Genomic DNA, 27,580 nt, shown 5'->3' with positions numbered 1-27,580 from the left:
CGTGATGATGCTCAGTTAAATCTAATGGGCTGTTTACTCGCTGCCTGCTGAGATTCACACTGCTACACTGACTCGTGATTTATATTTTCTGATTCATAGAGGCGCATGCATCTTACTTTAATCAAGGTTCTCCCTATCATTCCCTCCTCATCCCCTCCATCTCCCTGGCTGCCATCCTTTTTCTCCCCACAATGCACATTAACAGCAAAAAATATAATCAGTTTTATGACAGACTATGTTTTTAGCACATGATGGGTGAATATAGCATTTTCAAAATGGCCCGTCCCCATCCTCAATCTCCAAATAGATCCGCTGGGACGGAAGGCAATATCAACTGAAAGGACACAGTCTCAAGGGTGCGAGTGTCAATGAATGGCTGCAATCTGACGCCTGCTATTTTTCATGTTTGTTAACAAAATACAATTTGAGCGAGTAAGTGAGTACAGAGATAAGGACATAAGCACATTATTTGGCTGAGCTGACGAATAAAGTTAGAAGTCTGCAATGTGAGGAAAAGAGTTTCTTAGTGCAAGTGTGGTTCAGTGCTGAACACAGATAATTGATTTCTCGATAAACTAAATATATTTTACATTCATGTTGGAAAAGGCATGTCCGATTTACTTAGCTTTATGACTGAGGAGTGTCATAAACATGTAGGACTAAGTTAATAAAGAAGAACTATATTAGGGTATGCTGATTGGCCAAAGATGTTGGTGACTGAGTCATCACATTATTCATTTATTTTATTTTAATTTTGTTAGTTTAATGTTGCATCACATGAGTAATTTATTATGGAAAATAATTAACTTGAAATGTTTAATTGTTGAATACATCCAGTTTGCTGACTCGTCGTAGTGGAGGTTTGGCCTCCACTAATAAATTGATTTCCCACCTTTAACTCCAGTATCCAAATTGAGGACTTTTTAAATAAAATCATCCCATTACCTATGATAGAGCAAACTATTCATTGACGTACCAGGTTGTAAGCACGTGTTGTGTTTTAACATGGCGCTCTCTGGGGATCAACTCACTCCTGGAGTCATCCTCAAGTGGCCATTAGAGGAACTGCAATTTTTGGCAATTTCTTGTTGTATATTTTTGCATTTTTTCTCTCTGAGGTTGCTGTTTAGACACAGAGTGATGGAGATTCTGATGATTCTCACTGTGAAGTAGTATAGAACAACGCACCATATGACAGCAAATAATGACAACACCTGAGCCAACATGCTAGTTAAACTAGCCAGGTGCTTTGAGATTATTTTACCCCCTCACCAGGACTATCACAGATTACAAGTTGTGTATCCTGATGTTGTGCATACACTTCCCCAAATATATCAACGTCAGCTGGACCAACACAAACCTGTTGCGAAATTTGAACCAAAAACTTTGCAAACCTTAACTAGAAGCGTCCTCACACCTAAATTCTAGGGGTGCAACGATACACAAAATTCACAGTTCGGTTCGATACTTTGGTGTCACGGTTCGATATTTTTTCGATACAAAAAAATGTTCATGCCTTTTTAATTTGTCATTTATTAAAATTATACATATATATTTTAACTCAAACGTACAGTTTTTAAGTGTAATGTTGCTGAAACAAGGAAATCACTCATCTTTGGAAAAGAGAGTTTATTACAGAGAAATGGCTCTTTCCAAAATAAAAGCTATACTATAGCTTCTTCTGGGCTATACTCTCAGCAGCATATTAAACATATCAGGTCCCCATAAGGAGAATTAGGTGCTAACGGCTGTCTAAATGACTCGGGTAAAGTTTGTAGCATGCTGCTTGTTGTTTTTGTCTGCTTCCACTTGTCTTTGCACTAGGATGATGTCAGAGTAAATGTGCAGTCATATTCGTTGTGTAGCCACTAGTGCTGTCAGCGTTAATCTCGTTAAAATGACATTAACGCCATAACGCGGAAAATCTCCGTTAACGAGTTACCGCGGATCGCCCCGTGCGTGGGGCTGGACAGCGTCAACACGTTAACAAGCTAACTGCGCTAACGCACTAGTTCCCACCAATTGAGCATTGCGTGGCACATCCGACATACTGTTTTACTTTTGTCCATGACGCGCTTACCTTCAGGGTCATGCTTCACATGAAAACCAAGATAGTTCCAAAGGCCAGATCTGCATGAGGGTGGGGGAGGTTCAATTTGCCATGTTGCAATGAGCTTCGCTTCTGTCTTGCTAGCTTGCACTGCGCTCAGTAGATCTGCACTCGACAGTGCAGCCTGGGCGGAGTAGTCGAACACAGATCCACTGAGGATCGTCAGGTTCTTTCTTTATGCAAATGACATCTCCCTAGCAACTTTAATGAAATTTTACTTGGAAGATTTTCCTTGATCTACTTTTGTCAAGGAAAATCACATCCAGCCCTGCACTTCAAAGTGCATTTAGTATGGAACCAAACTTTACTCGATGAACGAATCCTCTGGGCAAAGTTCTGCCTCAGTCTCTCAGGAGTTAAGTTTCAGCTTTATTTATTGCTAGCTGCTATTAGCCGATATAGAAAAGGGCTAGAAGTCACAGGTTTGGTAGATTAAGACTGGGGATTTCTCTTGACCTTTCAGCCAAATGCCATTCTGTTTGAGGTATACAAACATAATTAGATCTGATCGTCCTGTGTCCTTCTAATCTTTGGCTTGCCTTTTTTTTTTTCTTGGCAAATCGTTGTTGTTCATTAGTGCTGTTTAAGATGTGGAGGGCACAGGCTAATGACAAGAGGTAGTGAGGTTGAAATAATCCTGTTGTTTCTGATGCTTCCACATGATGCCCACAACTGTTGCTTTGCTCCCTTTCAAGGAAGCCCCCTATTAATGAGGATGATGGCATACCAAAGGTCCATTTTAGTGATGTACATATATCGTTGGGAGGTGGTGGGGGGGGAGGAAAATTGTGTTCTCTCCCCGCTAATGTAGGAGCCAATTCACAGTGACATTTGCCATTAGCTCCATGCTGAATTCAACTGGCGACAAAAGCAGAAGAAAAAGCTCAAATCATTCCCAATTAACGGAGGCATCAAACAGTGAAAATCCTAGCAGGAGATTTTACGGGCAGTGCACGGAGAAAGGTCAGGCTCCAGTGGAACAAGGCAAAGTCACAGGATTTATTAGAACTAATGAGCACTTTCGTTAGACTGAATTAACGCTGGTACACAAGGAAAATAATAAATAGTCTGAGCATAACATTTGGTTTGTGACACATGTACACACACATAGCTGACTGGCTGACTGAATGACCCAGACAGAGCCCTAAGATTAATAATGTCACCTTAAATATGGTAAATTTCTCAAACAGAGCCATTGCTGTAAATCAGAGTTAACCATGCAATTTGTTATTATTTTTTTTAACAATATTAAATCTACAATAGAACCATACTTTTGGAAATGTAAGAATAAATAAATACAAATCAATAAAATAATGGTCTAAAAAACACGGCTTATATGTAATTTATTATTTTAGATTATGGTTTTACAAAATCTTCTCCTACAGTTTGATTTATTTTTTATTTAAAATCAAGAGCAGGTAATAACCTGCTTCTAACATACTATCACTTTTACCATAAGAAATAGCTCATCTTACAGTGACTGTGCTAATAATTTCTGATACTGTAAAGGATTCATGCAAATCAGTACTAAATATAAATGTTGTGTTTGCTTTCTTGGTGTCTGTCTCCATCTACCAAAAACACCTGAGCCTCCTTTTACAATTCCTCACATTACTAATGAGCTGAGAGTTGTCGAACAGAGGAGAGAGTGTTTATTGAGATATTTAGATGTGTTCTCTTACCCGGTCTTTCTCCCTGTTTGAAACGATGGAGGTCTGGGTGGAGAGCTGTAACATAGATTGGCTGTGACAGCACCAAAATGAGGCTAACGAATATCCTAATGAGGAAATGCCAGCCATGCTCCCTCGTTCCAACCACACCAGATCGCTCTGGCCCCGGGAGAGACGAGCCAAAGCTGCAGCAAAAACTCACCAAATGACTGACCCCTACTGAAGCACCAGCTCAGTATGCATTTTTTGCACACTTATTTTGTGCCTTTATCTGAAATTTGTAATTTAAATTAATTTAAATGTTACTTTAGATTTACTGGTCAAACTGTATACATATGATCAATGCACTGTAGCTTCTGAGAGGCCATTCTTTGGTATGCAAAGTTATGTTTGAAGACTGGGCGTTAGGTTGTCTTCTAGATGTTTTGAAATCAGACATCAGGGACAAAGATCTGAATTAGAAGCCAGTGACATGGTAACACCTTGTCAGTCATAAGAAGCCTTAACGTAAACCATACAGTGTTTAATTGGCAATTTTATTCTAGGTCAAAGCATAACTTACAAAAATTAACACTCCATTGTTTCTGAACTGTAAACTACTGGTTGAGGCTACGTCCACACTGGCCCGGATAGATTTGAAAACGGCATTTTCGTTTGAACCATAAGACCATAAGTTCATCAGGCAAGTGTTTTGTGCAGTTTCTGAGACTTTTATATAATCCAACTTATTTTTTCACCCTCTGCAGGCCTTTTAAACAGAAGGGGGGGATCTATAGTTAAAACAGGGCTCCTAAAAAAACCTGCTGTGCCTCTAAAAATGGACCAAGACTTCCATGTTAAAATGCCCAAGTATAGTAAGGGCGACACTATCCACAGACCAAAACCCTTGTAAAAAAAAAAGAAAAAAAGAAAGGTTTTAGTCTGTGGCTAATGTCGCCCTTACTAACAATGTGTGGGGTAAAACTTGACTGCATGTGTGCAGTGAATGCCTTAAAGAAAAAACATAAGACTTACGGTGTGGTATAAACCATCCAAAAAGTTTGCACAGTTTTGATGAGTGAAATTCTAGTATTTTATTAGTCTCCTACTTATCACTTATTAAATTGTTTCTGTATTTTTGCTATGCATCTGTACAGTTTATGGTACTGCTAAGACAGTGTTTGACATCACGATGTCTGCAGACAACCTTAACTCATGGCACACTAAAGTACTCCGAGTCACCTTAGTAACCTCTGGAAGTTTTAAAACCCTGTTTATGACAAGCACTTTCCAAATCAAACTCTCTTTCCCTCTCATTCTGACAAGGCTTTCTGAATTCAAGACAAGGCCTGATTGTGACGAGTGGCAGCACTGCATACAGTCATCTCAAAGGTCTCAGTGGAAACTATATTCCATTAGAAAACAACAGGGACGGGTCCCTCAGTCCCCCAGGTCCTAAAACAGCATATGACATAGAGCCTGAGGGCAGAGGAAGTAACTCATCCTTAGATAATCCAGTGGACAAGCTGCACAAGAGACAGACTCGCTTAATGCGAGTGAGATATTAACAGAATCCGCTGCAGGACTGGTACATATTACATTAATAATAAAGACTTAATAACTGAGAGCAAATTCAGACTAGCGCACAGCATGATTATTCAGTGTGTTTTGGGTTTTTTATATTAATTCACAAATTAGGACATTTTAATCAATTTGCTATAATGATTTGTTTATATGCAAATTGGATAAATGTTTGACTAACACCATTTTAAGAAATCTTTGTAGCCCTGAAGAGCGCACTGAGTGTCCAACTCTAATAAAAATATAATGTACTTCTTTTTTTCTTAGTCTTTTACAACTGGCTACTTATTATGGGCAGTAATATCCATCAAGTACCACAACCAGAAACTAAATGAAGAACATATGAATAAATCGTGTTTAGGAAGTACTTACTAGGACTACAATTTGTAACAAGAACAGTTTGCGCCCGGGTATCTGCACCAAGGCAAACAACAAACAACAAAACTTTCACAGCATGGCTGAATTGATTCCCTGGATCCAGAAGGACATTTGAACATTTTTACTGCTTACCTGGGTTTGCTTTTGCGGGGGCAGCATCCTAAGCAGACCAGCCCAGACCTACCTTTCGCAGCCATCTCCAACTCATCTAGGGGTACACCGATGTATTCCCAAGCCAACTGAGAGATATATCTTTCCCCACGGCCTCCTGTCAGAAGGAGGTTGTCAGAACCACCTTACGAAACACTCAAAACTTCCTCCTGTGGGCTTACCACAAGCAGGAGGTGACATGGGGTCATGTGCAATGATCCCCAGCTTTAAAAACTAGTCTCTAAGTACTTTAAGCAATTGCACTATCATATACATGCAGTTTTAGATAATCAGGAGTGGCGTGTCTTCCTTTTAAAAGAGCTTTGGTTTGTCCAATCCCCTACCTGTGATAAAACTTTAATGCCAATGCATCTGTTTTTTCCAAAAGTCAAACAAACAGAATCACTGATTCACCTCCTTGGCACTGATGACATCTTTACCCATACACCCACACAGACTCAAAAGGAGAAGACAATACAAGAAAGACTGCTGTGACTAGTAACAAATGACACTAGTCGCACACTTTTAAACTAAACCTTGTGTATTAAAAAAAATCTTCTTTGTAATGACAGGAAATTCTTGATTTGTGTGAATAAAAAAATGAAACATATTAAAGGTGAAGGAAGTGCACGCAGGAGGGGTTTGCTTGTGAAATCATCTTCTATAACTTGTGTGCATCCCTATACACGGAAGAACATGCTGAGGGGTGATGAGGTTGGTTGAGGAAGTGTATAGTGGAAGGAGGGGAGGACGGGGGAATGGAAAGGTTGGCGTACGGTCACACGAGAGGCACTATCACGAGTTAGAGAGCCAAAGCTCTGCCTTGTGTAGGATATGCATTGTGGGAACAAAGATAGACACGTGGTACATGCGGGTGGTGGATGGGTGGGGGTGGATGAGGGTGAGGGGTGGGGTTCCAGTTTGGGGGACGTATGATGATGGCCTGAATTGAAAAGAGCCACCTTTTGATTTTGGACGGGCCCCGTTCCTGGCAGGCTGGCCGGCCATAAGGCGGGGTGGGGCCTGAGGATAATGGCAGCAGAAGGGAGAGGAGGCCGACAGCTGGCGAATTCTGCCCCAATATGTTTCCATGAAAGAGGCGAGGAAATTTCAGAAGACGTGATGCCCGAACGACACGCTCGGCGGCAAAAGGGAAGATTAAAAATAAAATTAGTTAACATCTTGCCCGTTTCACCCCACGATGCACATTTCAGCAAAGGGAAAGGGAGGGAGAAGGGTGATGACTGCAGTGGCCATTCGGATTTCAACAGCTCCCCCCAAAAAGAAAAAAAAAATCTTCCAGTTAATTAGAAGAAGTCATGTGTCACCTCCTGAAGCTTGTTCAGCACACACAGATGTGGCCTGGACTGTTTTAAAGCTCTTTCCATCATCTCGCGTTCTCTCTCCTCACTGCATGAATATCCTGTTTTCCCTTCCTAAGCATATTGTGACTCTAAAATGCAAATGACTCCCTCTTTCCCCCCCTCTCCTTTCTTTTTCATTTTTTTTCCACCTCCAATCACGGTGCCTCTAATGAGGTGTAAAATATGTGCATTAATGACAGAAAAGTTATTTAGATCTGGGGGAGAGTTAATTGGTTTTAATCACGGCCTACATCCATCTGGTTACGCGAGACAACAAACTACTTTATCCTGATGCCTCATTAGACATATTGTGGGACGCTACGACTCAAGGAGACGTTCGTCTCCTGCTTGTTTCCTTTGCACATGAGCATTGTTCAGAGGTAAAGTGATCAGGAACTGAAGATTAAACAGAGCGCACATGATATTTGACCATTTGAGTTATTGTTTAAAAAGCCTGTCTCACTTTTATGAGACACATTCTACACAAACGTAAATAACATATTTTTTAAAATCTAAATATGATGACAATAGATAATCATCTTGACAAGGATTCCCCTATCTGATTTTGGTTGTTTCACACAGCAGTGTTTAGGGCTAATTTGGCATTTTCCATATTCTACATGAACATGCATATTGTGTGATTGTATTATGTGTCTGTTATATACTGTTATAGGGCCACCACTGAAAAAGAGATGTGGATCTCAATGAAGAAAACTTTATATCAACTGAAGTATGTAATGTAACAATAAATCAACATAGACAAAACTGATACATTGTGCTAAATGTTGCATCACTGATGAGAACTAGAATATTATTCATTTAAAGCAGAGGCAGTTTAATCCACAAAAGCACAGTAGCATTATGTATTTTTAGTTTATCAAAAAACTGTTAACCTTTGACCCCACAACAGAAAATCTTTAGACTTGACATAACATGCTGCAAAACAGTTTGTCAATCAATGCTTTTAACATTATAAGGCATCATCTTCATCGTCGCATTTATGCATTTAAGTAACTTGATGAAAGTCGCATCCCCACAACATCCAGGAATGGTCACACAAGTTTGAAATCTGACAGTAATTATGCCTCAGGGGAACATACATTTCATTCACTGACCTGAAGAGTTTCATGTTTCTGGGGAAGGGTCTCTTTAAGCAAAACACTCAGCTATCTGCTGTCATTCTCCATCCGCTAAGCCTAAAGATGCTCTCACCATCTGTTGGCAGTGTGACCATGTCCAAAGGACCATGTTTCTGAGGATCCTAACAGGCCAAGAACTAAAATGTGTGAACTGCAGGCCTGCTAATCTGAAGTGTTGATAAGAGGCTTGAAAACACACTATGTGTGACTTGCACCATAAAACTAGGAACTCTTTGGGGATTCAGCCAAGATGAAGAGACTCAATATGCACCTCAAGGTTCTTTAAATAAATAAATAAATAAATATTACAGCACCCCAAAGCTGTCTCAAAACGCCTCTATAGTTGTCAGCCATGGATTGCTGGTTTAAAGATCTACAATCCAGATTTTTTTTTTTTTACTTTTCAAACTTTAAGAGAACATTTTATTGCAGATGGCAACTGCACGTGGGAGAAGAAGCAATGTGCAGCTAGGTTTACCCACGTGCCTCATTAATCATTAGCATTCGGCTGAGAGGCTGCTTTATATGCCCCCATGATTCACGTTGTCACTTACAGTAGTCCATCTTCATTTTATACACTGGGCCTCTAATGGGTTCTTTTGAGATGTGTCAACTGAACTGGGTGTGTGCGGGTGCAGCCTCACCTATAGTCGCATTTTTTCTCTCCAAACCTCAGACAGAGTTGCAGAGTTTTCTTATTTGCTTCATTTAAAGTTACCCTGACATGCAGAGCAGAACTGCATGAATGAACAGCTTTCACAGACGGGTGACTAATTAAAAGAAAACCCAGGATAAACACAACAATGCAGATGCTTCCACACAGGAGCACTGCATGGTGCGATGATGCAGTTTTATCATGTTGTGTGACATGTATTTAGAAAAAGGCAAGAAGACGAGATTATTTTGAATTAAGATGGTGACAGGAAATGATCTAAGTCAGCGGTCCCCAACCCCCGGGCCTCGGACCGGTCCGTGAGTCGTTTGGTTGAGGCTCAGCTGTGAAATGTGTGGTTTTCAGGGTTTTTATCGGTTTTCAGCGTTATTTTGGTATCGTTTTTATCGTTAACTCTGTTTTCCTGGGTCTTTTCACGTGTGTTATGAATAAACCTTCTTTTTTTCGGTACCGGTACTAGTTTTATTTTGTTATATTTATCCGCGACACCTTAAAGGCCGGTCCGTGAAAATATTGTCGGGCATAAACCGGTCCGTGGCGCAAAAAAGGTTGGAGACCGCTGATCTAAGTGATACTGAAAGAGAACTCATTGTTGTGGCACAGATGGAGGAAGTCCACCTGGCTTCTGTTTCGTCTTGATAACAGACTAATTATGTGACATATGGAACATTTTTAAGAAAACTAACGAGCAACGTGTAATCCATTACATTTTCTGAGTAATGACCCCAACACTGTTGCTACCCAAACTTAAAAGCCTTAGCTAACAACTTAGCATGAAACCCTCTCTAAATATGGTAACTTCTGTCTCAACATGCTAGCATGGCAGTAGCAAAAATTCTAATGTTGTCCAAAACCATTTGAAAGTGGTGCCTCAACATGCTATAAACAAAAACACTCTGTGTTTAACTTATCACCCATGTCCTGTAAATATGTAATCTGCTAAACGCAAAGACAACCATAGGGAGATATGACCGTTTATGCTGTACTGCCTTATGTTTTTCTCAGTATCCTGCACACCATCAGACAGAATAAACTCCTAAGAATACAAAGTATATCTAATAGAATAGTTTTTTCCATTTTTAGGCTTTGAGTAGCTCTCGCACACCGTACATGTTTGCATCCATCTAATTCAATCTATTCAAAACCATTAAAGAAGTCACATATTCACATGATGGATACCGAGGCAGATGGGATATGTAGAAAAAGACTTCAGCTTTCTATATTTTTACTCAGGCAGCTACAAGGGCTTCTGGTTGTTGTCCAGGAATTTCTGTCAGATTAGAAAAAATATGTTAATTATAGACATCAACATAGTTGCAGGCTTGTTTGGAAAAAGAAAAGTTTGCAATTTAGTGATTTGCAAGATGCTGCAGTTAAACTAGCAGCAGCCGTGATGGAAATTGCTGTGGTTATAATTAAGAAGACCTTAGCATATTTAGCTAAATTAAGCAATGGGATAGACTCCATATTTACGGCGTCATTTCCTGACTAATTTGCCTTGCGCCCTTATGTGAGGTGTCAAAAAATACTCCCTGTGTTTACATTTGGTTCCCGCTTCCCTGCTAGTTCAATGTGATTGACATTTCTAAATATGTTAGGCCCGAGTGTGCCGATTCCCAACTAAGCACAAATTGTACAGGCAGGTAATGATGTGTGGTGACAGTCATTATCTGCTACTGAACTTTGACACCTAATCATGAGAACAGTATGCAAGTGGTGCAGATAATTATCTTTGGGATTGTCAGTGTGTGTATGTTTCTCTGCATGTGTGTGGACATTGAAGGCTGCAGTCTTTTTAAAAAGCCTAAATGATCACATCTAGATATGCGGTAGGGTTGTGCTGGTAGATGGTGACTGAGGGTGATTCCAATCAAGGTGACATTTAGTTTATTTTCCCATGTATTATAATTACAGTTAGCTTTCAGTTAATATCACACTATAGTTTTTACTTTTGCTTTCCCCCAAACCTGCAGAATTCACACAAAAACAAGACAACAATGAAATGAACTTGTGTAGGAGTGGCTGATCAGTCACAAAAGAAGAGAGCATAGACCCTGGGTATTTTTGCATGGTGGATTGATGGTAAATTAGTGCTTAATATCCAAATGGGTGGGAAATTTAAAGAAAAAGCACCTTGATAATTCTGGTTTTGGACTGAAGGCCACAGCAAAGTGATTGCCGAAACTATGCAAGAAATATGACCCCGCAAAACTGCTGGATCACCATGTTGCACCCAAGGCTTGTGGTTTTATCTTTAATTTGACAATGTGTGTAAATGCTCTCTGTCTCACCATCCATCCCATGAGTCATTTTTATTCACTTACAAGCAAATGGATATGAATTACATTTGCGTTCAGTTTATGAATACCCTCATTTTCATTGCACAACAATGTATCCAAGTGACTATGTGAAAGAGAAAAATGGATACAAAAGTAACAGAAATGTTTAGAAACCTGTAAAAGTACGAGTCTCGAAAAATATCCTTGCTTAAATGAGAATCTGTAAAACAACAAAAACACTTTAAATGTGTGTTGTTTGCCGTCTCTCTGGATCACGCTGAAGGCCTCCACTCAAACAGCATAAATGTTCCCTTGTAACACTGTTGCATCATGGGATAGGATGTGTTCAAAGAGGTTGAAGCTGAGGATCCAGGCAAACAGACACAGAGCACCGAGGCTGTAAAACCACAGTGGATTTTTACATCTGTCTGGCCTCATTGCTATGCATGGAGCCCCGAGCCACATTTGTCTGCTTCCACCTAGGGGTAGAGCACACTGGCTATGATACCGCCCTGACAGATTACCGCCTTAAACAGTGAGAAAGAGGCCTGCCAGCAACAGCTGTCCTTTAGCATTGGAAATGCTAAGTTCCCCTTTGACAAAGACTGAACAGGAATGAGTGTCAACAATGCTTCGCCCTGGAGTGGTTGCTAACATCTTGTAACTTCCTGTGCTGCAAACCATTTCTGTTGGATACTTTTGGATCAACAGAGCAGCCGAGTTGTAATATGTATGGTAATTTTTCATTTCTGGCCCTTCTGATGCCTGCTGTAGAGAAAGAGGAAAAAAACGAAAACACTATGTCAACAGTGCTCTTGAACTCGAGCGGTACGTTAGTCGGCTGCTATGCAAATGAGACCGGGGGAGAGGAAAGCAAACAAATCTGTTAATTGATACATCCTGTCAGTGAAGGGCCTCTGGGATTACCAGGAAGAGCTAGAGTGTCATTGTTGGATGGCTGGGACACACTGCAGGAGTTTAAAGTGCATCTAATGGGGATGTTAGCGGTCATCCTCTACAGGCTAATGGCAACCATTTTGTTGGCACTGGAGAGGTGCCCAAGCTGTCGAGGACCAGGTATTCGGAGTGACCTAGGTGACCTACGCCGACCTGGGCTTACAAGTGTGTGGATAAGTTCAACAGCCTCTCCAGAAAAAAGCCATCCGTGGCAAGACGACACTAATTAAGGTAGCACACGCAGCTAAGTCCCACAAGTGTAGCACACAGTTGGAGTGTATACTGAACCTTGTCATGTAGGTCACTTTGGCGCTTTTAGCAAAGCTATGCATATTAATGGACCTGTGATACACAGTTGCTGCCTCAGTGCTCATGGGGGGGGTTTGTATACTGAATGTGAGGCTCTTTTTGAAACATATGCATTGCAAATTGAGATTACGGGTGGTTACAGTTAGCACAGTCCCTGTGGCATTATTTAGCCATGAGAAAAATAAGAGTACACGATGAATCACGAGTTACCCATGGATGAAATGATAACAATAGGAGAGGTGTAGAGAAATGACTTTGTACTCAGTAACATGAAAAAACATCTGCCAATAAACCCAGGCATATTTAGGTTCTAACATACTGTTCGTGTGTTACACAGGGCAACAGGATGTATGTGGGACAATCAGAGGGAACGTAAAAGGGAAAGAAAGCACCTAACAACTGCTTTTAATGCAGTAAGTGTAGCTGATGTATAGATGTGCCACTAAGATCAGTTTTGGTTTGCTTTAATTTGAGATTTTCAGCTTTTCATGATGACAGAGAGAGGGGACTGTTGCCTTTCCACTCTAGACTAGAAATGTTTATATGTTAAAGAGTCAGGATTACATGGAGAGTGCTCTTTTGGTGCTCTTTGGGGTTTTGGTCCCTTTTTTGGCCATTTTGGATTAGGCCAATTTAATTCTTAATTCTTCCACATACAATAATATTTTAGATAATGATGTGCCTCCTCTACTATACGAGTGCAAAAGTATAATTCAATTTTCCAGTTAAATTGAGACAGCAGAGCACAAAGCTCTGATCCTACACACAGATTTTATTTAGGTAGTCAATATAAATATGTATGACTGCTATTTTTGATCTCTTTAGTTTCATGCACAATTAATATACTGGTGGGCAACCTCCTTGCTTTCATTCCGAAAGTTACCTCGTTGCTAACCAGCTAGCCCGGGGCTTTGATGTCTTTCATCTGTGGAGGCTGACTCATTGGCCAGCTTTCAGTTCTCAATATTGCTTAGCAGGAAGGACTTCTTCCTGCAGGTGCAGACTTCAATATCAGCATCTCTCCTTTACAAAGAGTGAGGAGCCCGAGGAGGCGCTCAGTGTACAGCTGCATCTCTACATCAAAAGGAGCCAGATGAGATGTTTTGGGGATCTGACCAGGATGTCTCCTGGATGCTTCCCAGGTAAGGTGCTTTGGGCCTGTCCTACTGGGAGAACAAGCCTTGGCAGACATGCTGGAAAGATTCAAGCTCTCAGCTGGCTTGTGAATGCCCCTACTTCTCCCTGGCAGAGCTGGAGGAGATGGCCGAGGAGGTCTTAGCATCTCTGCTTAGAATACTGTGACCTACGCCCGGATAAATGGTAGAAGATGGATGGATGCATGAATGGAAGGGCTATCATATAAAGGGAGGAGTTTGAGTTTACACACATGAGCTGATGGACAATTAATGGTCTAGTGAGGAACATACTGAGCCTTAAGCTGATGATATTACCCAGTTATTCAATTTTGCAAAAAACTTCAAATGAAATATTTGAAGGGGAGAAACTTTATAAACAGACATCTTTAAACTCTCACAAATTATTTTACCTAATATTGCTGAAGTTTGTTTTTCTTTTGGCTAAATTCACACAGTAGAGGAAAGCCTAAAACTTCAGGGTGGAACATGGTTTTGGGATAACATGACTAAGATTTGACCACAAAGGCTTTGTGTATCTATCCATCATTCCTTAACTCATCGTCCATTTAACAATGTCATCTTTTCACATTAATCTCTAAATGTGTGTATTGTTATGTAATTTTCTGTTTTGCATAAATTGTAAATGTATGTATCAGAGTTTTTCTATCATTGTGATGTATTTTAAAAAACAGACAAAAGTGTGTCACAAAGCTGTACACAAAGGTGACAAAGCACTGCCAATTTGGTCCGTGTTGTCTTGCTGTGTGCCCGCCTTTCCTCTGATCTCCTTCAGTTCAGTGGCATGCATGTGGCACAGTTCTTCAGCTGAGCCTCACAAATCGTCTGCCGCCACGTCAGTCAAGCCTTGTTTACAGATATCCAACATCCTTTCCTTCTCGCCTGGCTGACTCGCTGCAAAGTCGGTCGGGGATGTGTGATGTACATCATCGGTAATCAGATAAGTTGGGTACCATCCTCCTGCTTTCTCTCCAAAACAACATGTCCACTGAACTGAAAGCCAGAGTGCAACTGTCACATTAGCAGCCAGAGAGTACTCACTCCACTGCATGCCTGGTAAACAAACCCCGAAAGATGTTTTGCATGACAGACAGACTGACGGCTCTTTCAGGCGAGTCCAGAGTGTCGCCGAAAAGACCCGCCACACTCTCCTCTCTGTTGTCAGTTGAAACTCTTTAACCAATTAAAATGGCAGCGCAGGGCGCATATTTGAATATGCATGAACAGAATGTTGCATTTATGAAAAAAGGGGGCTGAATCTGCTAATTATGTGTTTAACAGTCTATCGCCGAGCTGTTTCACCTTATATTTAATTTGCACATGAAATGTCCCCTCTCATGACGGCAACCTGCATTTTGATCTCACATCGATTCGTGCAAGCTTTCAAGTGTGCTGCTTTAATGAGGCATTTCATACTCACTGAAAGGGACTGACTAAAAGAATTGCGATAAAACCTCCGTGATCCCAACTAACTGTTGTTTGTCACTTTTTATAATGAGCCACAGCCTCGTTAGATTTCCTTTTCCTGTAGATCATAATGGAGTCGTCACAGTTTTTCACCTCCCCACAGCTATGTTCTCCTGTGGAGGCGATGCTAGGCGGTTAGAATTTACCACTTGATGAGTTTTGCTCTGAGCACTCTGGCAAAGTTGGACAATTATTTTTGAATCCCTGGGCTCTTTGTGTAGCAAATGTGATGGAAAAGGCCAATTATGGAGCTCGATTTATTAAAATGTTACAAAGCAGTGTTTGCGATGTTGCTGGAAACGTCGTTAGGAAACATAGGAAATGGTTAAAAATGACTGACACATGTGGCTAAGGTCAAGAAAGTAGTTTGTAACCAATTAATACGTTCATTTATTGCACCAAATTGCAGTTAACCAAAATGTTACTAAATGTTTACAGTGTCAGCGCTTCTACTGCCGGCCTCTCCGTATCCCAGCTGGAATTCCAGTAGCCTTCTCTTCTGTTTCTGAGGTACGGAGAAAAAATTCCAGTCAGATCCCGTGCCGCTTGCCAAAAACACTGCTCATCCAAAGTCATTTGCAGCAAAGTCCATTATCATCATCACTTGTGGTGATGAATTCCCTATGATGGTGGCAGGCCCGCAGCAGCCTCCACTCATAATGACATTCTGCTCTTGTTGGCAGTCACTCCCCGTCAGATGGCTCATTCCCAACAGCCAGCATGTCAGACAGTGCACACACACAATACTGGGTTGGGCCTTTACACCGTAAATGAGGGACAACAGGACTGTTGCTTGAAAGGCAGACTTCATTTCTGGTGTTCTATTCTAGTCAGCATGTTGTTTTTAATGTAAACATCTGTGACATCCTGCTATAAATATGTTTAGCTCTTTTGGATTTGGGGGGCTTTTACACTTGTTTATGTAAAAATACAGCAATGGGCAAGTATTAAAGGAGCTACCTATACATAGGGCGAGAGACGGGGTACATCCTGGGCAAGTCGGCAATCCATCACGAGACCAAAGGTATATCAGGACACTGCCACTGCTTTCAGTGCTGTTGTTCCATTTTCTTTCCATTCTGAAAGGAACCCAAATATAAAAATTCTATGTATTTCAAACTGGGGCGTGATTATGGCAGACATGTTAAACTCACAGGTGGATGCTGAAGGCTACTTGACAGTCTGAAGCATAAAGAGAGGCAGCGTGGAGGTAAAAGGGAGAGATGGCGATGAGCTTCCCTGATTTCACTGATAGACTAAATTAAGGTCGATGCCCCATGAAGAGAAATGGTAGAGGTTCTGCAAAGCCAATAATATTTAAAGCACCATGCGACTAAGTCATCACTTTAGAAATAAAACAGCTCCGTGGTCACAGCGAGTCTGCTCACTCTGGCAGCACAACAACTCAGGCAAAGACGTGGAACCAGCTGCTGACTGGCTCCCTCCAAAGAGAAATACTCAGAAAGCACATCTTTAAGCTGAGGCCTTATGCAATCACATTTCTAAGTATCTACAAAACTGGGTCCTCAAAGGTGTGTGAGCACACGATGGTTATTCCTGAATATACATTGTGGATTGTTATTAAAAAGTGAGTCTGCTAATTATTGTTAAGTAAAAAAACATGAATCTGAATCACCCCAAATTAATCACAAAATCTTGCATGGGCTGTACCACACACACACCAAAGCATAATATCTGTGAGGTATACCTGTATCATTACACCTACATATAAAATCAACTGCTCTCCAGCTGTTATGAAGATGGGAACATGTTGGGCTGTAACAACTGTGAATGTGGACATTTTAACATGAAAAAAAACATTAGGGGGAGTTACTCGCTTTTTGAGTCAGCCTCGTGTGTTCATTGGAGGAACTGCAGTTTTTGGGACTTCATTTTTCAGCCCTGAACTTTGCCACTTGCCTGTAACATACAGTTAATGTGTAATGCCCACGACCTCAAATTAATTGAGCGTGATTAAAGTGTGCAATATGATGAGAAGAAATTATAGTCCCCTTCCCTCTTTGGAGTGATAATAACTGAGATCGAATCATAAAGGTCACGAGCACAATGAGTTCTGGGACCACCCCTTTCTTCAAAGAACATAAAAAATGTGCAACAGCATATTTGCACATCAAATGCCAAGAGCATATAAGTCAAAATAAAAATAATAGAAAAGAATCGTTTGTTTCATGGGTTTTTGTAAACGTGTTCCTTGTTCTGTTGTTGGTGTAGTGAATTTTAAGAGGTCTGTGGTAGTGAGCGCTCTGTTTATACTTTCATTTAGGCATACTAAATTGATGTGTTATTATCAAGAATTTGCTTTGAATTTCTCAATTCAAACACTTAACCGTGTGTTAAGTGTTTGAATTATAGTTGTTACATTTACATTTGTTTATGTATTTAACATTTCTGATGTCATCAAAACTGTAACATTGATAAAAACACCAAAATAGAATCTTAAAAAGATACTTTGTTAGGTCAATTAAAAGAAAATTGATCAAAATGAACTAAATACTGTCTACAAGAAATGACAATGTTGTCTTTGATTCTATTGTTGCAGCGGGGGTCAACCCCCCTTAGGTGGTCTGGGGACCGCGCTAGTATTACAGTAGAGGCAGCTTTTGGGCTATTGGCCCTCCTTCTGGAGAACTTTAATCGGTGCCCATAGAATGATGCCTGACCTTCATTTACATGTCAGAAATATGCATATCATGGTGCTTAAGTTCTTTAAACTGGCTTTGTGGTAGTTGCTGCTAGAGTACATGTCACCAGGACCACACACATAAACACATACAGACAGAGTTACAAGGTGAGAACAATACCAGCCGCGCTGTCATGAACGGTAAAGATTGAACTGTAAGATACAATAGGAAACCCTGAGAGGTGCAAAGCAAGATGGCTGAAGGTGACTCTAAGCCTGAGCTTATCGGGGGATTCAGTAAACAAGAGGCCTGGCAAGCATTGCACTCGGCTGTTGACAACCGGTGATGGTGACCAGGTGGGATATGTTATCCTAACAGTCTGGAACTCTTGTGAATTATTTGCTGATAGATATAAACAGCTGTTATTCTTGGTAATGGAAAGCAATTAGAAACATCTGCATACTTGGCTGTGAGCGATGCCTCCGAATGGCGGCCGTTGCTCCCAGGTGCCGCTGGGAAATAATTACATCATCGGGACGGGGGCCGGGGCTGCTGAGGACTGCTAGTGATCTGTGAAGAGCGAGGAAGAGAGCCCAAAGAGGGACACACACAAAAAATTATATTAGTCAAACTTTTAAAGATGTGCAAGTTTGATCATTCTTTACGCTTAAAGTCACAGACCAGTCAGCAGTTAACCTTCTTTATTTCATTCATTTAATTTGGGGATGACTGATGCTAGTAGTGAGAACAAAAAGTGTTAGCCACATCACCTGTTCTGCTTTTGTACTGTGTAGGGAAGTATTGAAACACCCCAAAAATAACCTCTGCAACAATATATGACACACATTCTTACTTATCCTCATAAGGCTAACAGAGGTTACTGTGTGAAAGTGGCAGGAAGGATGAAGTCACTCCCCAAGACATTTTGAACAGTCCACTGCTCAACCGGCCAAAAGGATTTTAGATGATTCTTTCCATGTGCTGAACTCTGAGTATCTGGTAATGAACTCCTGGAGATATAGGCTCCCTTTGTGTAAGCTTAAGCATTTAAACATTCATTTTTCAGTAAAAATGAACAGTTAATACAGGATAGACACAGCAGTAGAGGCGCTGATGTAACTGCACTTTTTTTCTTTTAATTTTAGGTTTGTACTTAAAAACGAGACTTAAAGTATACTGCAAAAAAGATGGGTGCTCAAAAATGCTTAAGGAATAAAAATATCTCCAAATGATCTTCATATCCTACATGTTATTTAGTGACAAAATGAATTGAGACAGCACTGGCAGTGTCAGCACGACAGGTGCAACCTGACAAACCTGATCAACATTTCTCAGAGAGCATCTGCAGCCACATTAAATACACACCGTTTAGTCGTTTCAGTATCACCAACCTTAAAGATAGGCGCAAATGAAAAAGTTATACATTTTGGACTCACAAAGACTTGGGGATGATCCAAAATATTCTCACTTTGTAAAGCTGTCCTCTCACCAAATGTCTGAAATTCGGTCTTCGTTGGACAGAAGCACAAGTACACGAGCACACTTATAAACACATACACCCACAGATGAAGACAGCAGACATTTGTTATGGTGATAATTAATTCTGTTTTCCCAGCAACATAAAAGATCTCTGTCTTTCTGATATTTTCTTGAGTTTGAAGTTGAGCTGAATGTTGCCAAGTGAAACTCTTCGACACTCTGGAACTCCAGAGGCGTTGGCCGACACCATGACACATGGAGTATGAAACATATGTGAGAATACACAAACAAACAAATCAGCCTAAAATAATGACTTTAACTTGTTTAATTACATGTAAATGTTTCATGTCGTTCTGTTACATAAATACAATGTAAAATATTGCATTTAAGGGAATCTGGTCAAATCAAATTTGACTGCTGTACATTCACAGTTCACAAGTACATTCTCCTTAATGACTAATTATCTGAATAAATAAACCTTTCATTAGTTTATACTTCAGTTACATTTTATTCAAAATTACTGCTTCATGTTTATTGAGGGTGAAACCATCGTTTTTGATTGTGCCCAGCGCGCAACATCCTGAAAATGTCAAATAGTTTAAAACTAGATCATCTTTATTGTCCTCAATGTATTAAGAGCAAGCCAATCAAATCTGGAGACTGGTTTTACCTTTTTACTGATGATTTTTAATCCATTTAGGAGAAACATTACATATCTGTTTTTGATCAACATCTGAGCTAGATTCCCGCTCTCTTATTTTGAAAGTTCAGTTGCTACCGAGCAGCTAGCCTCAGTGCTTCCTATCTCAGGTCTCTGGCTTGCAAGCTAGGTTTATATTGTGATGGTTTTCAAATTCATTCACCTGCGTTTTCAGAGAATATCTCATCAGTTAGCCGGCTGGATTTCCACTCCGCTGCCTTGGACTGTGCCTCACAACGGCCTTGCTGCTCTGCAGACCTGGGATTGTTAGGCCTCCTCGAAGTCTACAGCAGCAGAAGAGCTGGTTCAGGTGTCACTGCTTTGTAAGTCTTATTTGCAAAACTATGAGAGAATGAGGTCCATAGCAAACACCTCTAGCTAGCCTCACAAGTCTGCCACAACTATGCAAATTTATTTGAGGTGCATTTATTTGAGGTGAGGGATAATCTTCAAAGAATAGTCCAACAGTCCAACAACAAATAGTATTTGTGATTGATGCACCTGAAATTAGTTCCTTCCCCTGTTTTGCAGAGTATATGCATGTGCTCATATCTCCACCACAAACAATCTAAATCTGTGAGAAACACTGATTTTGTTTTTGATGACCTCACAAACCAGTCCAAACTGGGTTTCCTTGTTCTACCTGTTTCTTTGACATGCAACTAAGGTCTTTATATCAGATGACATGTGAGGTCACTGATATTGGCAGTATGCTCTTGACTGTAATTATGCAGAAATATTTTCTTCAGGCTTGGAGACTGGGTGTCTTGTCAGCTTTGGTATCCACAGGCAATTATGGTCCCATCTATAAAAATACCATCTCCCCAACACCTTTAGCACTCAAGCAGCCCCATATCCTCACACTCCTACCTCCAGGACTATGCCTTCTCTGTGGTAGTCCTGGCCAGGTTCACGGCAAACATGCTGGACTCCATCTGAGGCAAACAAATTTATCTCTGTCTCATCTGACTGGAAATGTGCTAGCAATGTGGTGTTTGCTATTCTTCTGCAAAGTTTAACTTAATTTTACACCAAGAAGTGCACACCTTAGTATCCTTTGATTGATTGATTTATTACGAAAACACTTGTTTTTGTAAACTGTTTAAAAAAAATAAAAATAAATCATTTTTTTAATGCTAAAGAAAATATGATCATTTTGACAAGATGGTTAGAAGCTGAATACTAAACCAAAAGTCAATACTGGCTTGTTAATACTCCACAGTGCACCTATCAACATCAGATACATGGGCACTAATAAAGCTGTAACTGATGTTGATCTTGATGGTGGCAAATCTATATTTTTAGCATTTCTGCTACCTCTTCAGTTAGGTTGAGGCACCAAAACATCTTGATTAGGTTTAGCCTATGTTTATCTTATATAAGAAGTCTATTGTTCCAGAGACTGTGCATCTGTCACAGGACAGAACCAGAGAATAATTGTTCCTCTCTGGTACTTCAGTAAATCTAGTTAACATTTTCTGCTACTACATGACATGCACCTCTTTCACCCATAATCACTAGGCCCTTTACTGAAAATCTCTTACAGATATGCAGTCAGTCACGCCACAGTGTCTTCCTCTAATTGTGTTGTGTATGGAGTTGCTGACCTTCTGCACCAACGTCCCCTTTTCTCTAAACAATACTGAAGCTGTGAGAACCCCGACTGTGCGATGCCTCTGAATTTACCCCTGCTAAAGCATGACTGTGACTCTCCACATAGATCAACGTACAGGCCCCCACTGAGCGTGCTCATCAGCTGTAAATACCAGCAGTCTGTGCTGCCGTGGTGAAATGAGCAGTCTGGGGGATCTGACCATGTTGTGAGGTGGCAGGTTGGGCCCGACTGTTAAAGAGTGTGTCCTGTAAGCAGAAGGTCACAGGCCTGATTGGCTCTGCAGGCAATGAGTCCTGACTGGATGTCCTTGAGCAGCATAATGACCCCTGAGGTGGCCCTAACGAGACTTCGTTCCCAATAGCAAATTTTCTGCAACACTGCAATTACACTTTTTTTTTTCCAAATGTATTTATATGTCTAGGTATATATGCATGCATTATTCTGTTTAGCAAAAGAAAATAAAAAGATTAACAAAAAGATTCCAAAAAAACCCCCAAAACTCAAAAAATCTTGCTCATTTCATCTCGCGGGAGAGTGATGAAAAACTGCTAAAATAAAGCAGATGGATGAGCAGGAGTCACCCACAAGCTTAAAAATGTTTTCCAAATTCAGCTTATCCACAAACCTGTGAGCAGATAATGTCCAGTCTGGTGGTGAAATATCACTTTGAACAAGATCTACACGAAAACAACACAGCAAAAAACAGACGGGGAAAAAATACTTTCAACTGCATTGTCTGTGAAGCAGACACGAGATAGAAGCAGCTCCAACACAAAACATTATGTTTGTGCCTTTGTTTCATTGGGCCTGTAATCCCTCGGGCAACAAACAGAAAATATCCGTCAGAACGGATGAACCTGCGGGCTGTGAGTCGCGGCTGTTGTGGTTGGATACGGTGATGCTGGCTGGCGTACCTGTCACAGAAAGCTGCAAGCGTGGTTCAAAAACGAGGTGGCTGGTGTCACACGAGTCTGCTGAGGGAGTCTGAGGAATATGAGCACAGCAGCGCACACACAGCGAGTCTGTCAGCACTTTCTCCTCCTCACTTTTGTTTTCCCTGCTTTGTACTGTGTTTTGGTTACATGTGCCCTACTCCGTTTAACTGCAAATTATACTGTTAGATTCTTTTATTTGCTCCTTATTTTGTCAGCGTCTTTTTTGTTCTTACTGTTGAGGCAATGAATGGTCCTAAATGGCTGTTTACTTGAATGTCATGTTGAAATTGTATTAATTTTTCTCGTTTGTTTATATCTATAAAGGAAATGGAGAAACTCAAAAAAATAAAGGTTGAATCATTCATTGTCTTTTGTCGACAGGCATCGACAGGCCTACGCAATAGCATCTATGACATTCAGACAAATGCTCTACATGCTTCAAATGCAAGCAAGTTTTTGCTTTGTTTCTTTTTTAAATTTAGGAAAGTGTGTATGTGCCTCCTTAAACATTTGCATGCATGCATATCCACAAGCACCACAAATTCCAAATTAAATCTGCAGCAAAAACTAGATTTGGGTTTTTAATGCATGTCATTGTGACGGGGCGTGGCCTGCGGTGCCGTGCAGAGGAGGCGGACGTACCTGCACGGCATCCGCAAGCCACGCCCCGCCACAGTCATCTTCATCCAAATTAAGATTAAGAAATTAAGAATATATTTTCTAAGAGGGGCCAGATAGGCAGGATGTGGACTCCAGGTCCAAACCAAGGGCATTCTTGGGTCAACTGAGGCAACAGTAGCTACTGCTCAGCACTCATTGAAAAATGTTATTACAATGCAGGTGAAGAAGCCAAAAAATCATGAATATCATTGATACTGGACAATCCTGAGACCAAACAATTTACATCCTTTGAGTCTTATTAATTTTTGTGTAACATAAACTTCAATCTTTTCCCAGTAAAGTGACCACTGGCACTGACAACATGTACACTGTTGGTGTACATGTTTCTGGGTGGAGCTGTCCGATATCGTCATCTTGTTTAAATATAAGTAGAAAGGCTCCACTTGTGCATTTTTATTACTTATCAGTAGCATTTAAGGTCAACAGATGGTTGATGGTTGGTGCTTGCATCAGACCGGTGTACCCTTTGTACAGGTTAAGCCGCCCAGTCCTACAGCAAAAACCACTGTACATGGTGAATAATGTGATTCTGATATAACACAGTCTGTTAATCTATTCATAGAGACTGTGGTGTCCTCATACTACAAATCAGGTACATGGTCAGATATACTTTTGTAAATGCTTTTCATTTAAACTGACCCTGTGGTCGGGGCTGATGAAAAACAATAATAATAATTGGTGCATGGAGGTATGGTACAGGACATCGCAGTGGATGAAACTAAAGTACTTTCCTCCTCCCAGATGGTCCGTTCAGCCTTTTAATAATGAAATCTGCTTTTGTGTTATTTAAAAAATTACAATAACCTTTCTACTAATCCTCCGACTTACAACTCCATACACCTGGATTTCTACAATACACGTACGTCCAAAATCCCCTCGGCTCTGGATAACATATTAGGATTATATCTCGGATATGGTTCTTTAATAAATAGTTTAGATAAGCATATCTGTTTAATTTTATCCACCCGCCCTCCCTGCGTGCAGGATTACAGTGAAAGGATGGGTTTTGTTGAGCGTGTGTACTGCAGTCTGCAGACAGAACATGCAAACATCTGTACAACAATTCATCAGAAAGAATTATGTATGGCAGGCTGGAGGGCTCTAAGCTGTGTGTATTTCAACATCTCAGTGTCCTCAACGACAGAGGCACATCATAAATAATGGAAGCAGAATTAATTGGTTTATGCTATGAGCATGTGTTATATGTATTGATGGCATAGCATTGGTGCAGGGTTGCTCTGTATTGGGCTAGACATGTATACTGCAACTTCATATTTGATGAATGTTCTGGACTTGGTGGCAGGATTTATAGTTTTAACTTTTAGCTAATATTAATAGATAAATTAGCAGGGGAAAAAACAAACAAACATGAATAAGGAACCAAGGAAGGAACAGGCTTTTGGAAAAGTAACAGAAAAGGAGAAAGACAGTTGTGTTGACAAATTCCCACAGTTGTCTTCAACTGTGTTAGTTTTTCCATGAATTTGGTCAAAATCTAAATGTCTTATAAGTAAAATTATAAAAGTGTGAGCAAACTGTTGTCCTGTCTGAACAAAGAATATTTTAAAGTGGAAAAAACTACACAGCCCCGCTCTCAATCCAGTTAACACCTTTGGACGAACTTGTCTCGTGTGAGCCAGGCTTCACAGGTCTGAGTTCTCCCATGGACATGATGCAGGTGCCCAATCTAAAATCATTTAATTTCTTTGCCAACGACTAAAAGCAAAAAGCTGACACAAGCATGACATCACAAAATAGCGGGGCCCAAAGCTGGAACCGCTGATGTCAGTGGCTAACTGAGGGGCTACCAAAAGAAATTCACCACTGATTTGGGATGGGATCCTGGGACTCTGTCAGCAATAAATTTTCATGCTATGGAAATGACCTCAACTTTTGCCAGAACCATACTCAGATGTCTTAAAATGTGAGCTTATTTTCAAAAGACAGAACTCGCTCCAGACTGGCACCGCTTTGCTGGAAAAGAGGTATTAATGGAACTAATTCCTTCAGCCAGGTTCCCACAGGTCATGAACAGTTTTCCCAGATCTGGGGCAGCAGCGGATTCACTGGTTTCTGTACATAACACTTACTGGTTTCAGACATCAGCAATCCACTGTCTTTAACATTCTCTACATGACATCTATCTTACGCTGCTCATATTTTAGTGAGTACATGATCAGCAGAAGCCTTGCAATTATTAAAGTACAACCACCTGCACACATTGTGGCATTTAAAATGGACCTTAGATACTAGGGGTGGGGGGAAAAAATCGATACTGTGTAGTATCGTGATATTTTGTTTGCTAGTAATGTATCGATACAGGGACAGCAGAAATCGATATTTTGTTACAAAAAAAGTTTTTGCTCTGACTTCAGAGCATGTTGATCCTTTTTCTGAGCAAGAATCCTTCACTGTCCAAATGTGTTTAACTGTTTTTGGCAGCAATAAACATGACAGTTTACTTATTTTAATTTAAGTCATTTTTTATTTTAATTAAGTTTAAAACTTTTTTATTTAATGTAAAATTATATTTTGTTTCAATTTACTTTCAAATTCTTCAGTTGCTGAAGGGGCTGCATAGTTTTCATAAATTTCATAGTTCAGAATAGCTATAATTGTACCAGATGGTTGCACTCAGTTAAGTTGGACTAGACTGTAATACAAACAGTTCAGTTTGTCAACAATAAAACTGACTGAAATGAAAGAAAGACTGAGTGTGAGACTTTGTTATTAGATAAAGTTTACCTTCATGTACAGAATCTGAATATCGCAAAATATTTTTAAAAATTGCAATAATATCGTATCGTGCGTTAAGTATTGTGATAATATCGTATCATGGGATGTATGGTGATTCCCACCTCTATTAGATACTCCTTGATTCTGACAGATGCAACCCTATAACCAACCTAAATGTTCTGTGCCAACAATTTCAAGACTCGTGTTTTCTACAATATCTGTACATGATGTGATTACATGTCAAATCTATCCTTCAATCAGCCAATAAACATCGTACGTGATGAGGTAGGAGTAGCTGAGCTGCAGAGGCATTTTGATGTCACAATGAACAACAGACTGGACAAACAGCATAGCTGTGCACAAGAAGGGGAACAATATTTCAGCACATTGAACGCCTTCATATCTTTAAATGTGCAGACAATGTCAATCACAAACAATCCATCCAACACCCTTTACTTAATCCAATAGAGGGTCCACTGGATGGCTGGAAGGCCAAATAACCGTACACCCATGCACCTCAGTATTAACTGCACACACTGATTTGCTACAAATAATACCCAATGGGGATTTAATTGGGATTGGGGCACAAATCCAGTATTATTACTTTAAAGGTAACGCTTACAAAGATCGTGTTTAACAGCTGCATCATCATTTCTCAAATTTCACTTAGTTATACAGTATTTTACTATATTCACATCTTATACTTGAGTTTTTTTCAGGAGTAAAACTCATCAGAACAGCAAAAACATAATGTATTAAACAACCGGTCATCAGTTCACTGAGTTTTTACCATCACAAAGCAGCAAGATAACCAGTTTTCAGAAGCAATTAGCCTTTTGTGGTCTAACCAAAAAAAGTGTGACAGACCTTTAAATTATGCATGCTGCACTTGACCATGAGGTCTGAATTTCTAGGCCAGACACCCCACTCTCTGTGGGTCCTGACCCCTGCTTTTTTTTTCCCCACTTTTTTTTAACCTTGCGTGCTTGGATAAATACCTCAGCACCTGCATGTTGCACTGATTTCACCCAGCCCCGGCAGATGGTCCTCACCCTTCACCGAGCACACACTCTGGCACCTGGGACGCTGGGGAAATCCTTCCGTGATCTTGCCACTCTGTCACGCCATACATGCACATATTATAAACACAGATGCAATGGCATGTGTGCAGGCATGCGTGTCTGCAAGCATGCACAGGCAAACATGAGCAACAACGAGTGGGTGAAAAGATCCAAACAGGCTCTTTATGCATGTGATTAAACACATAACAGAGCTTTTCTCTAGCTTTTATCTGAGATGTATTTAAGTCACTGCCCCTACTTTCAGTTTTTCACATTGTCAAGTGTTTTAATCGGATACGTGGTTAAAGTAATGTGAACATTATTATGTATGTTTTTTCTAAACACATAGAAGTTTTCCAAATACAATTTATTGCAATAATTAGCCTTTTAAATTAACTTCTGATCATAAAATACACGTTTTTCAATTTCTTGATAATCTTGCAGTTATTTTACTTGTTTTACTTTTTAATTAATTTTCACATTGTTCTCTTCTGTGATTGATGGATTTATACAATCGCACT

General features: G+C 40.3%; 1 long non-coding RNA gene across 1 annotated transcript in view; it reads right to left on the bottom strand.

The window, feature by feature from the left end:
• The window catches only part of LOC102211772 (uncharacterized), a 69,002-nt gene that overhangs the window by 8,926 nt on the left and 32,496 nt on the right, over nucleotides 1–27,580 (bottom strand). The window contains exon 3 of the long non-coding RNA XR_311676.1: nucleotides 18,316–18,422. This is a non-coding gene — a long non-coding RNA (uncharacterized LOC102211772). The remainder of the gene's footprint in view (nucleotides 1–18,315; nucleotides 18,423–27,580) is intronic.

The sequence above is a fragment of the Pundamilia nyererei genome, unplaced genomic scaffold (assembly GCF_000239375.1).
Source record: "Pundamilia nyererei isolate P.nyererei 1_Seehausen unplaced genomic scaffold, PunNye1.0 scaffold00038, whole genome shotgun sequence".
Taxonomy (NCBI): domain Eukaryota; kingdom Metazoa; phylum Chordata; class Actinopteri; order Cichliformes; family Cichlidae; genus Pundamilia; species Pundamilia nyererei.
The sequence above is the reverse complement of the archived record's forward strand: the minus strand, read 5'-3'. Positions and strand labels throughout refer to the sequence as shown.